General features: G+C 40.5%; 1 pseudogene; it reads right to left on the reverse strand.

The window, feature by feature from the left end:
- Positions 1 to 3755: 3755 nt before the first annotated feature.
- LOC111555742 lies at positions 3756 to 3847 on the reverse strand (annotated as a pseudogene).
- Between the last annotated feature and the right edge of the window lie 12280 nt (positions 3848 to 16127).

The following is a 16127-nucleotide window of genomic DNA, read 5'->3' on the forward strand; positions in this document are numbered from 1 at the left end:
ATTTGCACATAGAACCACAAAAGACCACAAAAGAGAAAGAAGAGCCAAGCTAGAGGCATCACATTTCCTGATTTTAAATTACATTATGAAGCTATAATAAATAAAACAATATGGCTCCGCCATAAAAATATAAATACATAGGCCAATGGAACAGAACTGAGAGCCCAGCAACAGATCCACACATGTAAGGCCAATGCATCCTGGACAAGGCTGCCAAGAAGACACCATGAGGAAAGGAGATCCTCTTCAACAAATAGTGCTAGGAAAACTTAGATATCCACATGCACAAGAATGAAACCTGGCCTTTATCTTATGCCATACACAAACATTAACTCAATAAATTAAATATTTAAATGTGAGACTCAAAACTATACAAACCTAGAAGAAAGCTAAAGGGAAAACTTATTCCATTTATGTATAACCACATTTCATAGGTATGACACCTAAGAAGCACAGACAACAAAATAAAAAATAAACATAGTGGGACTACACCAAACTAACCATATTCTGAGCAGCAAGGGAAAAAAATCAAAAGAGTGAAAAGGCAACCTGTGGATGGAAGAAAATAAGGGGTTAATTTCTGAAATATATAAGGAACCTCCCACAACTCAATTGTAAACAAGGTAATAACCCAATTAAAAATGGGCAAACGTCTTGAATAGATATTTCTCCAAGAAAGACATGCAAATGGCCAGCAGATAAATGAAAAAACTGCTCAGGGTCACTAGCCAACATTCCAATCAGGGAAATGAAAATAAAAACAAGACACTGCTTCACATCTATCAGAATGGCTTTTATAAGAAAAATATAAAAGACAGCACATGTTGGTGAAAACTAAAAATAAAATTAGGAGCCCTCAACTGACTGACTGGACTCCATCTTGCCTAAGGAGACACCAGAGAAACTTTGGAAGCTGAGGTCCAGACCATGGTGAGATGACGGGAGGTGGGGCATGCCTTTTAATCCCCGCCTTTGCTGGCCACCATTAGGTTTTTGTCCCTAAGGGCTTAACAAAAACCAGCCCTTTCAGAAGACTCCACGTTGATAATGTCCATTAATAGCTAAACTTTCCAGGTACAGAACAAAGACAAGAAGATGTTAATCTCTCCTTCACCCTTCCCTGAGATATCTGCTTCCTCTTTTTTCTTGTTTTTTTTTTTTTTTCAAATATTCACCTTATCTTATGTAAAATGTAGATTTAATGCACATTAACTAAAGTCTCATGGGTACATAACCATTTGTCTCACTGCAATCCTCTCCCCCATTTTAAGGAAAATGTATAAATATGTATGCCATTGATACAAATGCATCAAAGAAATGCAATATATACATTGCATGCAATATTATTCAGACTTCAAAAAGAAGGAAATTTTGCAATATGCAGCAACATGGTTGAAATCTGAGGATGTTATGCTCAGTTAAATAAGCCAGTCATGCAGGGTGCAGTGGCTCACGCCTGTAATCCCGGTACTTTGGGAGGCCAAGGTGGGTGGATCATGAGGTCAGGAGATCGAGGCCATCTTGGCTAACATGGTGAAACTCTGTCTCTACTAAAAATACAAAAAATTAGCTGGGCATGGTGGTGGGCGCCTGTAGTCCCAGCTACTTGGGAGGCTGAGGAAGGAGAATGGTGTGAACCCAGGAGGCGGAGCTTGCAGTGAGCCGAGATCAGAGCCACTGCACCTGGCAACAGAACAAGAATCCATCTTGAAAAAAGAAAAAAAAAAAAAAAGAGCCAGTCATGCAAAGAAAAATGCTGTATGATTCCACTTAGGTGAGGTATTTAAGACAGTTAAATTCATAGAATCAAAGAGTGGAATGGTGATTATCAGAGGCTGGGCAGGGAGGTGTAAATGGCCAGGTAATAACTAAGGTCCATAGTGTTTTAGTCAAGCAAGATGTAGAGGAGAAAAGATACTCTCTTTTCCACACTCATGTCAAGGTCCATGGCAGACACCCCTGTGACAAGAGATATATCAGCAAAAGAAAAGCATAACAAATTAACTTAACCAAAGTTTTACGTGGCATGGCAGTCTTCAGAAATGAAGACCCAAAAACTCAGGACAAACTGTATTTTTATGTGAAGTCTGATGAAAAACGTGAATAGATGTGGAGAAACATAGTTGGACTAAAAGGGCAGGTGACCTAGTACTAATAAGCTGAAGGGAACTTAGCAAGGCCTCTTTGTTGAGATTATTCTTGACTTTTGGGTATACAGTGAGATCCCTGTGGAATGAGGGTCTTAAGATTTACTTCCAGATTAGCTAGGTCAGAGAATTCTTTTCATGGCCTTAAAGGAGAAAACTGAGAGAAAGTCAGAGAATGACCCTCTCTCTAATTCTATGGTTTTCTCAATTTCCTCAGTTTAGAATACTCAGTATGCCCAGGTGCCATATTTTGTAATATGTTGTTCTGAACCCTAAGAAAGATTAGTAAGCTCTAGAAATCTGCTATACCACATTGCACCTATAGTAAACAATAATGTACAGTGCACTTAAAAATATGTTAAGAGGACAGGCTTCATGTTAAGTGTTCCTGTCATACACATACTGAAAAAGACTTTGGTGTCCATTAAAAGGCAGGTATTATACAATTACTACCACCCCAATGCCAACCTCTGTGAGTAATTAGGAAATGCTAAAAGAGACTTCCTAATTTTCTAGTCTTTCCTCCCTTTTCTGTCCAGCATACAGTTTTATTTTTTAACATAATAGGTTAACCATAGCACTGTAAACCAGAATTTTTTTAAAAAAATCAGAATCTACTTTTAAAGAGTTTATTCAACAAAAAGCTGAGAATGTCCATTTGGGACACATAGACTCCAGAGAAAGGGGTTCAGTGCTCTTAAGTTAAAAGTTACATTCTTGCTTGTAGGCAGAAAAAACAAATGTTACAGGATTGCAATATTTTCTATGCAAGGATGGTTTGAGAGTTAACAGCAAATTAATTAGTTGCAGTTTGTTTCATTTTCCCCATGGCTTCCTTCCCTTTCCCTTTTCCTTTCCTTTCCTTTTCTCTTTCTTTTTTTTTTTTTTTTTTTTTTTTTTTTTTTTTTTTTTTTTTTTTTTGAGATGGAGTCTCGCTCTATTGCCCAGGCTGCAGTGCAGTGGCGTGATCTTGGCTCATTGTAATCTCTGCCTCCCGGGTTCAGCCTCCTGAGCAGCTGTGATTATACACACCAGTCATCACGCCCAGGTAATTTTTTGTATTTTTATTTTTAGTAGAGAAGGGGTTTCACCATTTTGGCCAGCCTGGTCTCAAACTCCTGACCTCAAGTGACCCACCTGCTTCAGCATCCCAAAGTTCTGGTAATACGGGCATGAGCCAGCGTGCCCGGCCTTCTCCTTTCCTTTTTCCTTCCCTTTTCTTTTTCCTTTCCCCTTCCTTTACATTTTTCCCTTCCCTTCCCCTTCCCCTTCCCTTTCCCCTTTCCCTTCCCCTTCCTTTCCCCCTTCCCTTCTACCTTCCATTTCTTTCCCCTTCCCCTTCCATTCCCCTTTTACTTCTCCCTTCCCTTCTGCCTTCCCTTCCCTTTCCTTCTCCCTTCCTTTCCCTTCCCCCTTCCTTTCCCTTCCTCCTTCCTTTCCCTTCCCCCTTTCCTTCTTCCTTCCTTTCCTCCTTCCTTCCCTTTCTCCTCTGCTTCCTTTCTCTTCTCTTCCTTTTTCATTTCCATTTCTCTTTTACTTTCCTTTTCCTTTTCTTTCTTTTATTTTCCTTTCCTTTCTTTTTCTTCTTCTTTTTTTTTTTTTTTTTCATATGAGACAGGTAATGTGCCAACATTGAACAAGGCGCATCTCACAAAAGAGCATGAAAACCCAGTTATCCTGCTTATGAACTACAAAAGGGTCATTTTCTTTTCTTTGCAGTAATTTTTATTTTCTTTTCAACTTAAAAAGGTGTATTAATATTCCATCTTAAGACAATGTGGTAGCCATGAAATCTGTGTAAGAAAGGTAAGAGAGAAGTTCATTTATAATGATGATCAGCAGTGACGTGAAAAGGAGTCTTCCCTGGCATCCTTGAGTCCTTTACAACATTTAGAAAACTGTGCAGATAAGGAAGAAGAGTAACTTATAATCAGAGAAAAAAGGTTACAGCTGTCTAAGGTATAGCTGCCTGCCACCTGCCACAGACCCCATAATCATATTCCTTTAAGGCTGAAAATAATGAATTCTAATAGCGTGTATATATATATATATATACACACCCTTTTTTTTTTTTTTTTTTTTTTTTGAGATGGAGTCTCACTCTGTTCCCCAAGCTAGAGTGCAGTGATGCAATCTCAGCTCACTGCAACCTCTGCCTCCCATGTTCAATGATTTCTCCTGCCTCCACCTCCTGAGAAGCTGGGACTACAGGAGCATGACACTACCACGCCCAGGGAATTTTTGTATTTTTAGTAGAGATGGGATTTTGCCGTGTTGGCCAAGCTGCTCTCAAACACCTGACCTCAGGTGATCCCATTGTCTCAGCCTCCCAAAGTGCTGGAATTACAGGCATAAGCCACTGTGCCCGTCTACAGCTTAGATTTTGAATAACTGATTTCCACAGTGTTTTGGACATGCTTTTAGAACACCACCTTACATTTAAAAGAAGTTCATGATATTGTATAAAACGATTAGAACCATAATATTGTTTTGCAGAATGAAAGTTGATATTCATTGAAATAACTTAATGTTACGACCATGTAGTAACTCCAGACCTGAGGCTAAAGACTTTGGGATAGGAAGACAGAGAGCAATGTGACTAATTATATGTTGAATCAATCATATTTAGGATAGAAAATGTAACTCTATTTTTTTCTCAAAAGATATAATCTTTAAGCAAGATTTTATGCCCCAATACACCCAAAAATTCTCATGAAAAATAAACTTAGGTGTTTCATTTTCCAGATACAAAATTCATATTGAATAAATAAATCTTTTAGAAATCTTGCACAAAATAGAAAAATAAGAATAAGAATGAAATAATAGAATTGCTAATATTCAGAAAGCATTTAGTCTTTTTAAGAGACTGGGGGGTAGGATCAGGCACTATACTAAGTTTTACGTATATTAACTCACTATTCACAGCACTTCCACTAGCGAGGTGCTATTATCCTGCTTTCATGAAGGTGGAAACTGAGGCACAGAAGGCAGGTGGTGTGGCTCCCGAGTCAGATCTCCTGAACTCCAAATCCTATGGCCCTTCCACATAGACCGTCATGAATGTGTCTAAAATTAGAGTACAATTGTCATCCAATGAAAGATTTGTTTTCTCAGAGGATAAAATGTAAGAGGTAGAATGAGAGAGTGATGATTTGTTAAGGGGGTTGCTGATATTCTTATCTGGTACTTTTTAGGGAAGGAAAACACCACCAGTTACGCAGTGAGTTATTTTATTTTGCATTGAGTTTCTGGTCAAACCTTGGTGGCTGTTTGCTGACAGGGGCTTCAAGGCTCAAGTCATTTTGATACTTTCTTCCTCTTGCATGATAAGCACACTTTTATTACTAAGACAGAAACTAATGACAGTTTTTCTCTCCTGGAAATGTTTCAATGAATTTACTTCATTTGAAATTTCAATTATTTGAAATACGTTTTTTAAACTGACATAATCTCTCATATATAAAAATAAAACCAATAGAAAGCAAAACTACGATCTCAATTTCATTATGATTTTGGCATGAATTTGGTTTGCAATAGTTGTATCCCTTTTAAACGAAAAGTATGGCATCAAATAAAAATCATGTCTTGCCTTTCTGGACATAAATAAATTAAAAGTGAGTTAAAATTGCTGAAATATCCATTAAAAAATGAGAGGTACTCCTTTTCTCGGGAAAATCAAAGCATTATTTTTTTTCTTTCAACTAGGTAATAAAGACACTTAAATGAATTTATTTTAAAGAGCTTATTTTCAATATGAAACACATTTTGTTACAAATAGTAATATAGTGATTTAAGTCAATTTTGCTATTAGTATTCAAGGTCAAAAATATTAGCAGAACTGCAAAGAAGAAAGATTTAACTTACCTGTCAAAAATATAAACTTTACCATGGAAAGTTGCTTATTACGAATTGGTTTGAAATGTTGAGACATTAAACATATGTTTAGTGGTGCTTAGCATCAAAAACTTGCAGGCAATCTGTTCATGTGAATTGTCTGTTCAAGACTTTGGGGTGATTAGACATGCATAATGAGCAATGAATTTAAGGGAGCTTTGTTAAGCATAAAAAGTGCACAGGTCAAGAGGTCTAATTGACGAGACACGAAACATTTGGTCAGAAGTTCAATACAGAGATGGATTCATTTTCAACTCAGTTTGATCTCTTCAGTTCTGCTCTTCTATCTGGGGGATTCTGGAGAATGTGTCAATGTATCTCTGCACTAAAAAAAGGTCTGTTGTGGCCATGTTGAAAGGAAAATTGACTAGGAGAGTTAATTTATTTCTGTGTACAAAATGACAGACATTAAAATAAGCTGGTTCCTTTTTCTCCATTGAAAACTCTCAACTTACCTCTCATTGACAATAGCTTTATTTAAAGCATGTTAGTTTGGATCTTCCACAATGCATTTTGAACATAACAATTAAATTCAAATGAAAGTATGTACCAAAGAAATCAACTCGAGTTTTAATTCTGCTATTTAGTAGCTGAATCATATTGTGTAAATTGCCTAACTTTTAAAACAATGCAAAATTCATCTATAAATTGAAGATTTCATAATCTGTAAGGATCATTCCAACCTTAGAATTCTATAATCTGTTTGCTCTCTGTGAGACTGGAGACAATTTAACTTCTATGAGTTTGCTTTTCCAAGATTGAAGGCTGTATGTGTCTAGATCTATTCAGGACAGCAGAACTGGCATTATAGACTATTCACAGGAGATGTTGAGTGCAGGGCATAGAGATGCAGGTATTGAAAGGCTGAACACTCAACAAGGGGACTGCACAGCTGAGGCTTGGACCTTCAAGGAGACCCATTTTGCATGAAGTACTCAGAAGGTCAAAAAACAGGCATAAGAATCAGCCACCAAGGGATGCTTGCCAGGAACTAAGACGCAGGAAAGAAGTGCCTTATTCCCTTCTCTCAGCTCTGAGTCTCCCTCTCAGGTCTCCTACTGGCCGCAAGAAGTCAGTTGGCAGGGAGTGTGGGAAGTGGAGCTTGCAGCACCCAAACCTAGCCTCACAGAATACACCAGGATGGGTTCAATGCTGAGAAAAACTGAACCAACAATTGCATGAGGGGAAGATATGTCTTTTATTCAATGAGTCCACCTGATGATTAATATTCTGAACACTGGGCCCTTGACTATGGTGATGATGATGGGCTGAGTCTGAAAAGAGAGTCACACAAGGGAGATGGGGTGGCGGAGTTGTATAGGACTTGTGTAGGTAGTGGAAAATTACAGTCAAAGGCTTGTTCTCTGGTGGGCTGGATGGGGGGTCACCAGGTGCTCAGCAGGGAGCTTCTGAGACTCATTGCCCAGGAGAAGGAATTTCACAAGATAAGGTCATCAATTTAGTTAACTCTTCTTCTTCAATTGATCCCTTTACCATTATGTAATGGCCTTCTTTGTCTCTTTTGATCTTTGTTGGTTTAAAGTCTGTTCTATCAGAGAGTAGGATTGCAACCCTGCTTTTCTTTGTTTTCCATTTGCTTGGTAGATCTTCCTCCATCCCTTTATTTTAAGCCTATGTGTGTCTCTGCATGTGAGATGGATCTCCTGAATGCAGCACACTGATGGGTCTTGACTTTTTATCCAATTGGCCAGTCTGTGTCTTTTAATTGGGCCTTTTAGCCCATTTACATTTAAGGTTAATATTGTTATGTGCGAATTTGATCCTGTCATTTTGTTAGCTGGTTATTTTGCTCGTTAGTTGATGCAGTTTCTTCCTAGCACCAATGGTCTTTCCAATTTGGCATGTTTTTGCAGTGGCTGGTACTGGTTATTCCTTTCCATGTTTAGTGCTTCCTTTAGGAGCTCTTGTAAGGCAGGCATGGTGGTGACAAAATCTCTCAGCATTTGCTTGTCTGAAGGATTTTATTTCTCCTTCACTTATGAAGCTTAGTTTGGCTTGATCATGGTGTATAAGCTTTTTGATGTGCTGCTGGATTTGGTTTGCCAGTATTTTATTGAGGATTTTTGCATTGATGTTCATCATGGTTATTGGTCTAAAATTCTTTTTGTTTTTGGGCTCTATCCTTGAGTTTTTTTTATTTTGTCATATACCAGGCCAGATTGATTTAGGTAAAAACAGCATTCTTCATTTAGAAATATGCAGAGTCCTCCTTTTTCAGCAGTAAGTCAAAGCCTATTCCTGTCTTTTTATATTAATAATAAGAAAAACAAAACAAAATAGTAGCAAAGTATTAGTATCATGAGGGGAACAGGAAGTTGTTTGGCCTCATTTGAAAGTTGAATTTTGGGAGTAAGGAAAATTAGTGTGCATGTGCCTGTCCAGTTACCAGATAGCCACTGGTAGGTAGAGGAGCCACAGTGAAAGAAGAGACCTTGTACAAGGCAAAACTGGAAATGCAAAGTGAAAAGTTGAGAAGGACTATTAAAAGAGGTGTCTTGCACCCAGACTCCTAGGGATCCAGCTAGGGTGTCTTCATATGGCTGGGAATCTGGAGTAGGCAAGAGAAGATTAGTAGCCTGATGAATTTCCTGTCTAGCCTGCTGGAGGACTGGAAGATAGTCACCCAGAGGGCAGGTGTCTGGAACAAGGTTGGGGCTGAGCAAGAAAGTGCATCTATAAAAAAGTTCAAATGGACTGTAACCTGTAGCATCTTGAGGGCAGGCTCTAATTCTGAGAAGGGAAAGAGGTAAAAGTACTGTCCAGTCCTTTTTAAGTTTGAGGCTGAGTTTGGTGAGGTGTGTTTTTAAACGACCATTAGTCAATTCTACCTTTCCTGAAGATTGGGGACGGTAAGGGGTATGAAGGTTCTATTGAATACCAAGAGCCTGAGAAACTGCTTGGGTGATTTGACTATTAAAGGTTGGTCCATTATTGGACTATATAGAGGTGAGAAGGCCAAACCAAGGAATTGTGTCTGACAGAAGGGAAGAAATGACTGCAGTGGCCTTCTCAGACCCTGTGGGAAAGGCCTCTACCCATCCAGTGAAAGGGTCTACTCAGATCAAGAGGTATTTTAGTTTCCTGACTCAGGACATGTGAGTAAAGTCAATTTTCCAGTCCTGGGTAGGGGCAAATCCCTGAGCTTGATGTGTAGGGATGGGAGGGAGCCTGAGAAATCCCTGAGGAGTAGTGGAATAGCAGATGGAACACTGAGAAGTGATTTTTTTGAGGATAGATTTTCACAGTGGAAAGGAAATGAGAGATTTTAAGAGGCAGGCTAGTGGCTTGTAACCTACATGAAAGAGGTTATGAAAATTAGAAAGAATAGAATAGGCCTGTGAGGCTGGAAGGAGATTTTTTTTTTTTTTTTTTTTTTTTTTGGTCTAAGAATCCTTTGCCTTGAGTGGGGAGGGAGTAATAGGTGGAAACTTCAGTGGGAGAGTAAATAGGAGTGATTGATGAGAAGGAGAAAAACTGGCCAAGAGGGATGGAAGTAGGAATACTGACTGTTTTTTTTAGCTGTCTTATCAGCATAATTGTTGCCTTGAGAAATAGGGTCTGGGGCCCTTTGATGTCCTTTACAGTGAATGACTCGAGCTTTTTTTTTTTTTTTTTTGGAAGTAAAGTGGCCTTGAGAATAATTCTATTAAAGAGGCATTAATGATGGAGGATCTTTGTGTAGTAAGGAAATCTCTTTCAACCTATATAACAGCATGGTGGTGCAGGATATGGAAGGCATATTTAGAGTCAGTGTAAATATTGACATGCAGTCCTTTTGCAAGAGTGAAGGCTCAAGTTAAGGCAGTGAGTTCGGCTTGTTGAGAGGTAGTGGAGTCGGGCAGAGTGGTAGCCTCAATGATAGATGTAGAAGATACTATAGCATAGCCTAACTTTGCTAGTGAATGGCAATTAGGCCTGGTAGAACTACCATCAACAAACCAAGTGTGATCAGGGTGAGCAACAGGAAAGAAGGAAATATGGGGAAATGGATTGAAGGCCAGGTGGATCAGAGAGATAGCCATGGGGTCAGGTGTGGTATCAGGAATAATGTGGGGGCCAGCCTAAAACAGTAAGGTCAAGTTGGTTGGACAGAAAGGCTACAGGGTGCGGTCCCAGCTCTTGTGTAAAAATTCTGACCACACAGCCCTGCACTTCAGCGGTGTGTAATGAAAAAGGGTTGGGATGAGTTAGAGAAAGCTAGTGTGGGAGCAGCTTTTAGAGCTGTTTTAAATGCATGTAAAGAGGAGTAGGGAAAGGATTTAGGATCTATGGGTCAACTAGGTTTCCTTTTGTGAGTTTATATAATGCCTTAGTCAGGATGGTAAAACTAGGTATCTAAAGGCAAAGGTATCCAACCATGCCCAGGAAGGAAAGGAGTTGTTGCTTTGTAGAAGGGGTTGGGGTTTGAGAGATCAGCCAGACATGATTGGCAGGGAGAACACACGTGTTTCGTGAAGGATTATGCCAAGTTAGGTAACGGATGGGGAAGAAATTTGAGCTTTGGAGACGGGGGGGCGGGGGGGGTACCTGATATCCTTTGGAGAATAAATGTTGAAGGAGCAGGAGGATATCTTGCTGGAAAGATTTGTAGAAGGGGCTATAAAGTAGAAGGTCGTCAAAATATTCAATAAGGTGAGAAGCAGATGGATGGAAAGAAAGTAAATCAGGAGAAAGGGCTTGACTGAAGTAATGGGGGTTGTCCATGAAGCCTTGTGGCAGTACAGCCTAGGTAAGTTGCTGAGACTGATGGGTGTCAGAGTCACTCCAAGTGAAAGTGAAGAGAGACTGGGATGAAGGGTGCAAAGGAATAGTAAAGAAAGCATCTTTGAGATCCAGAACAGAATAATGGGTTGTGGAGGGACATATTGAGGATAGGAGAGTATATGAGTTTGGCACTATGGAGTGGATAGGAAAGACAATTTGGTTGATAAGGCACAGATCCTGAACTAACTTGTAAGACTTGTCTGGTTTTTGAACAGGTAAAATGGGGGAATTGTAAGGAGAGTTTATAGGCTTTAGAAGCCTATATTGTGGCAGGCGAGTGATAACAGGCTTTAACCTTTTTAAAGCCTGCTGTGGGATGGGATATTGGCATTGAGTGGGGTAAGGGTGATTAGGTTTTAAAGGGATGATAAGGGGTGCATGATTGGTTGCCAAGGTAGGAGTAGAGGTGTCTTATACTTGTGGATTAAGATAGAGAGGCACACGGGGAGGATGCAAAGGAGGGTTTGAACTGGGGAAAAGGGCAGCAATGAGGTGTGGCTGTAACCCAGGAATAGTCAGGGAAGCAGATAATTTAGTTAAAATGTCTCAACCTAATAAGGGAGCTGGACAGGTGGGAATAACTAAAAAGGAGTGCATAAAAGAATGTTTTCCAAGTTGGCACCAGAGTTGGGGAGTTTTAAGAGGTTTAGAAGCCTGGCCATCAATACCCACAACAGTTATGAAGGCAAAGGAAACAGGCCCTTGAAAAGAAGGTAATATGGAGTGGATAGCCTCTGTACCAATTAAGAAGGAGAAAGTCTTACCCTCCACTGTAAGAGTTACTCAAAGCATCTGTGATGGTCCAGGAGGCTTTTGATGCAATCAGACTGCGTCAGTCTTCATTTGCTAATCCGAGAAGATCTGGGAAGGACTCAGTCAGAGAGCTTTGGGCCAGAGTTCCAGAGGCTCTGGGAGTGGCTGCCGCGTGAGTTGGACAGTTCAATTTCCACTGGGGTCCTGCACAGATGGGACACAGCTTAGGAGGAATCCCAGGCTGTGGGCATTCCTTGGCACAGTGGCCAGATTTCCAGCACTTGAAGAAAGATCCTGGGGAGGAGGTCCTGAAGGAATGCCTGGCCGCTGCGATTCAGGTGTTTTGAAGTTCTTATGTGCTAGAGATATGGCTGGGGTTTATCTTACAGCCGAGGCAAGTAATTGCAACTCTTCTCTATTGTACACCTTGAAGGCAAGGTTAATTAAGTCCTGTTGTGGGGTTTGAGGGCTGGAATCTAATTTTTGGAGCTTTTTGTAATGTCGGGAGTAGATTGGATAATAAAATGTATATTGAGAATAAGACGGCATTCTGGCCCTTTGGGTCTAGAGCAGTAAAGGGTCTAAGGGTTGTTGCCAAACAGGCTATGAACTGGGCTGGGTTTTTATATTTCATGAAAAAGAGCCTAAATGCTAACTGATTTGGGAGAAGTTGGATAAAGAAAAAGGAGCATTAACTTTGACTATGCCTTCATCTCCAGCCACCTCTTTGAAAGGAAATTGTTGGGCAGGTAGGGGAGGGCTAGTCACTGAATGAAACTGTAAGCCAGACTGGGTGTGAGGAGGGGAGGTGATAAAAGGATTATAGGGTGGGGGAGTGGAGGCTGAGGAAGAATTGGGACCTGGCTCGGCCTGGCGAGGAGCTGTAGAAAAGGAAGATTCAAAGGACTGAGAGCTTGGGGTGGAGAATGAAGGAACAGAGAAGAGAGAAAGAAGAAATATTTGGGATGAGTCACACTGGGAGCAAAGACTAGGGAGGGACCGATGTGTAAAACAATGCCTGGATGTCAGGCACCTCAGACCATTTGCCCATTTTACAATGAGAATTATCTAGATCTTGTAGGATAGAGAAATCAAAAGTGCCATTTTCTGGCTATTTGGAATCACTGTCGAGTTTGTATCGGGGTCAAGCAGTGTTGCAGAACAAAATAAGGCATTTAGGTTTTAGGTCAGGTGTGAGTTGAAGAGGTTTTAAGTTCTTGAGAACATAGGCTAAGGGAGAAGAAGGAGGAATGAAGGGTGGAAGGTTGCCCATAGTGAAGGAGGCAAGCCCAAAGGAAAGAGAGGGTAGAGACACTCAATGGGGGGGTGGTACTTACCCCCCAGGGGAGGTGGTGCTTGCCATTAAGGTGAAGGATCAAGGCAGGAGTCCCCGCGGTGATCAGATACTTCTGAAATGTGAGTGAATAATCAGGCAGGTGTCCCCACTGTGATTAAACACCAATGGAAGACTGTCTTCCCGAGTCCGTGGCAGGCACTGAAGTTTTAGGTTCACGGATAAAACACGTTTCCTCTGTCTCTACCAGAAAAAGAAAGGAACTGAAATTAAGGGAAGGGAGAAATTGAAGGGTGGAAGTGAAATTGACAGGAGAAAGAGGTTGAGGGATAGTGAGAGAGGTTGGAGAAGAAAGTAAAATGAGAGCGCTTACCCGATTTAAAATTGGTGAGATGTTCCTTAGGCTGGTTGGTCTGAGGACCCAAGGTCATAAGTGAATCTTTCTCATGGAGCAAAGAGCAGGAGGACAGGGGATTGATCTCACAAGGGAGGTCCCCTGACTGAGTCACGGCACCAAATATCATAAGCATCTGTGTGAAGAGACCACCAACAGGCTTTGTGTGAGCAATAAAACTTTTTAATTACTTGGGTGCAGGTGGGCTGAGTCAGAAAAGAGAGTCAGTGAAGGTAGATAAGGGTAGGGCAGTTTTATAGGATTTGTGTAGGTAGTGGAAAATTACAGTCAAAAGGGTTGATCTCTGGTGGGCAGGAGCGGGGGTCACAAGGTGCTCAGTGGGGAGCTTCTGAGACTCATTGTCCAGAAGGAATTTCACAAGATAATGTAATCAGTTAAGGCAGGAACTGGCCATTTTTCACTTTTTTTGTGATTCTTCTGTTGCTTCAGGCCATCTGGATGTATATGTGCAGGCTTGGGCTCAGAGGCCTGACAATGGTGATAATAATAATTATTATTTTTGAGACAGAGTCTTGCTCTGTTGCCCAGGCTGGAGTGCAGTGGTGCAATTTTGGTTCACTACAACCTCCACCCTCCCAGGTTCAACTAATTCTCCTGTCTCAGCCTCCTGAGTAGCTGGGATTACAGGCACACACCACCACACCCAGCTAATTTTTGTATTTTTAGTAGAGATGGGGTTTCACCGTGTTTGCCAGGCTGGTCTCAAACTCCTGACCTTAGGTGATCTGCCCACCTCAGTCCCCAAAATGCTGAGATTACAGGCGTGAGCCATAGCACCTGGGCAGGCCCTTGAGTATTTAATGTCTTGTGTGAAAATGGTGAACCTAATGTGTCCAATTAAATAACAAGAGGAACAAAGATCTCTGCCATAAACTGGTCTATAAGTGTAATATATGGCAACATTTTATAGCTAGTGTGACCTTTTCTGTTAATATGAACCCCAGTAAATCAGATACGTATAAGAATTAATTTATTTTCCACTAAAAAAAAAGAAAAAATACTAGACAGAATGATGTAAATGATGTAAAACGGATGCTTTTGGTTCTGTAGGAGAATGTTTTTGTCCATATAACATATAGGGGAGGGTAGTTGGTAAAGCAAAAAAAAAAAAATGAATTCTAATCAAAAAAGTTTTTTTTTTTTAAATAATGAAGTATAGTCATTAATAATGAACTAAATGGATGCCTCATGGCATAAAACCTATGGCCCATGGATTAATCAGAAAAAACACAGGTTTTATTCCTAGTGCTGGAGTGGACGAATGGCCACGTGGGCTAGTGCACGGATTGTGGTCTTCCAGGTTAACTCTACAGCGGAGTGCTCTTGAGCTGCTGGTTTCTTTTCTTTTTCTTTTCTTTTCTTTTCTTTTCTTTTCTTTTCTTTTCTTTTCTTTTCTGTTTCTTTTTTCTCTTTTCCCTTTCTTCCTTCCTTCCTTTTTTGACAAAAGACCTTTTATTCTATGACACAGTGTCCAAATGTCTGATTTACTAGTTTTTTTCTTCATTTATTAGGTACAAGCATAGCATTACTTTTGTTCAAACAGCAATTTTTTGTATAAAATCTTTTGCAGAAATTAAATATATGAAAAATTAGAAGGAGAATGATTCGTAGTGCAGGTGAAAGCATGCTGCCTTGTGAGCTCAGCCTCCCCTTTCCCTAGGCAGCCCTGGAAGCACTCTGCAGTGCCTCAGGGCTGTGAGCAAGGCAGCGCCAGAGCCACTGTCCCACAGAGTCGTCCTTACATTATGGATGACAGTCTGTCAGGACGATTGCTGGTTAAGTGTGTAACAGCACCTGAGACATTTAAAAATACGAATCTGCAATGAGACCAACTTGTAGGTTATTAACGTTGCCTTTATTAAATTATTTCTGGAGATTAGTTTGCATTTTGGTGACCAAAAGATCAATCAATCCTTCTACCCTCAGAAATGCAAGGGTAAGCAACATTAGCTAGCTGCTCACTTACGGCTTATTCAAGATGAACGGTCTAATGAGAGGGTCTTGTTGATTATTTAGTTACAACTGCAATATTGCATACCATTTTCTTTTGATTTTAACTTGTTTCTTAGATATTAAAATTAAATGAATATTTAAAAGCACAATATTGCAGTTGAGGTCAATTGTGCTTATGCTGTCAGTAGAAGTGTGGATAGCAATGGTTACATACTGGGTGTTTTCTTACATTAGCAAATATGGGTCATTCCTCATGCGATCTCCAGCTCTAGGTTCTGCCCTATGTGTTTATTCTCTCAACCAGGGGTAGAGATCATCCCAATCTGAATTTCAACCAGGGTCATCCTGGGATGAATAAATGTCTGAGCGCTTCTGGAGGAGGCACAAGCTCACCAAGGGTCAGAGTGCACAAAGACTTATTTTTGAAGAACTCTTCTGAAGGGAAGTAAAAGTCAGGCAAGTGCATTTGACCTATAAAATCAAAGGGAAAAGCTGCTCTCAGGCCAGCATTGTCTCAGCAGATGGACCTCCTGCCAAGACCCTTGTGAACATTTACCTGGGTTTGAGGGAAAGAGGCTTTGAGAGAAATTTCAGGTCACTTTTCACAAAAATCACTGTGAGATGTTAGTTTACAAGAACGCATTGTGTGAAAGCCAGTGGAATACAATTGACATTAAGGTCAGAGAAAGGACTCTCTTCCACTTCTCCAGCAAATCCTCAATAGTTTTGCTGCATTGATGTTCTGTGGACATTAGTAGCTTGGCACACTGTAGTCATTTTGAGAAGAGCACCATACCAGTACCCCATGGCAGTGTACTCAGTAAGGGCTTCAGGAGGCACCGTGGTGAGGCAGCTGCATTGCGGGGGACAGTGCTCTTCAGGGGAA

The sequence above is a fragment of the Piliocolobus tephrosceles genome, chromosome 8 (assembly GCF_002776525.5).
Source record: "Piliocolobus tephrosceles isolate RC106 chromosome 8, ASM277652v3, whole genome shotgun sequence".
Classification (NCBI taxonomy): domain Eukaryota; kingdom Metazoa; phylum Chordata; class Mammalia; order Primates; family Cercopithecidae; genus Piliocolobus; species Piliocolobus tephrosceles.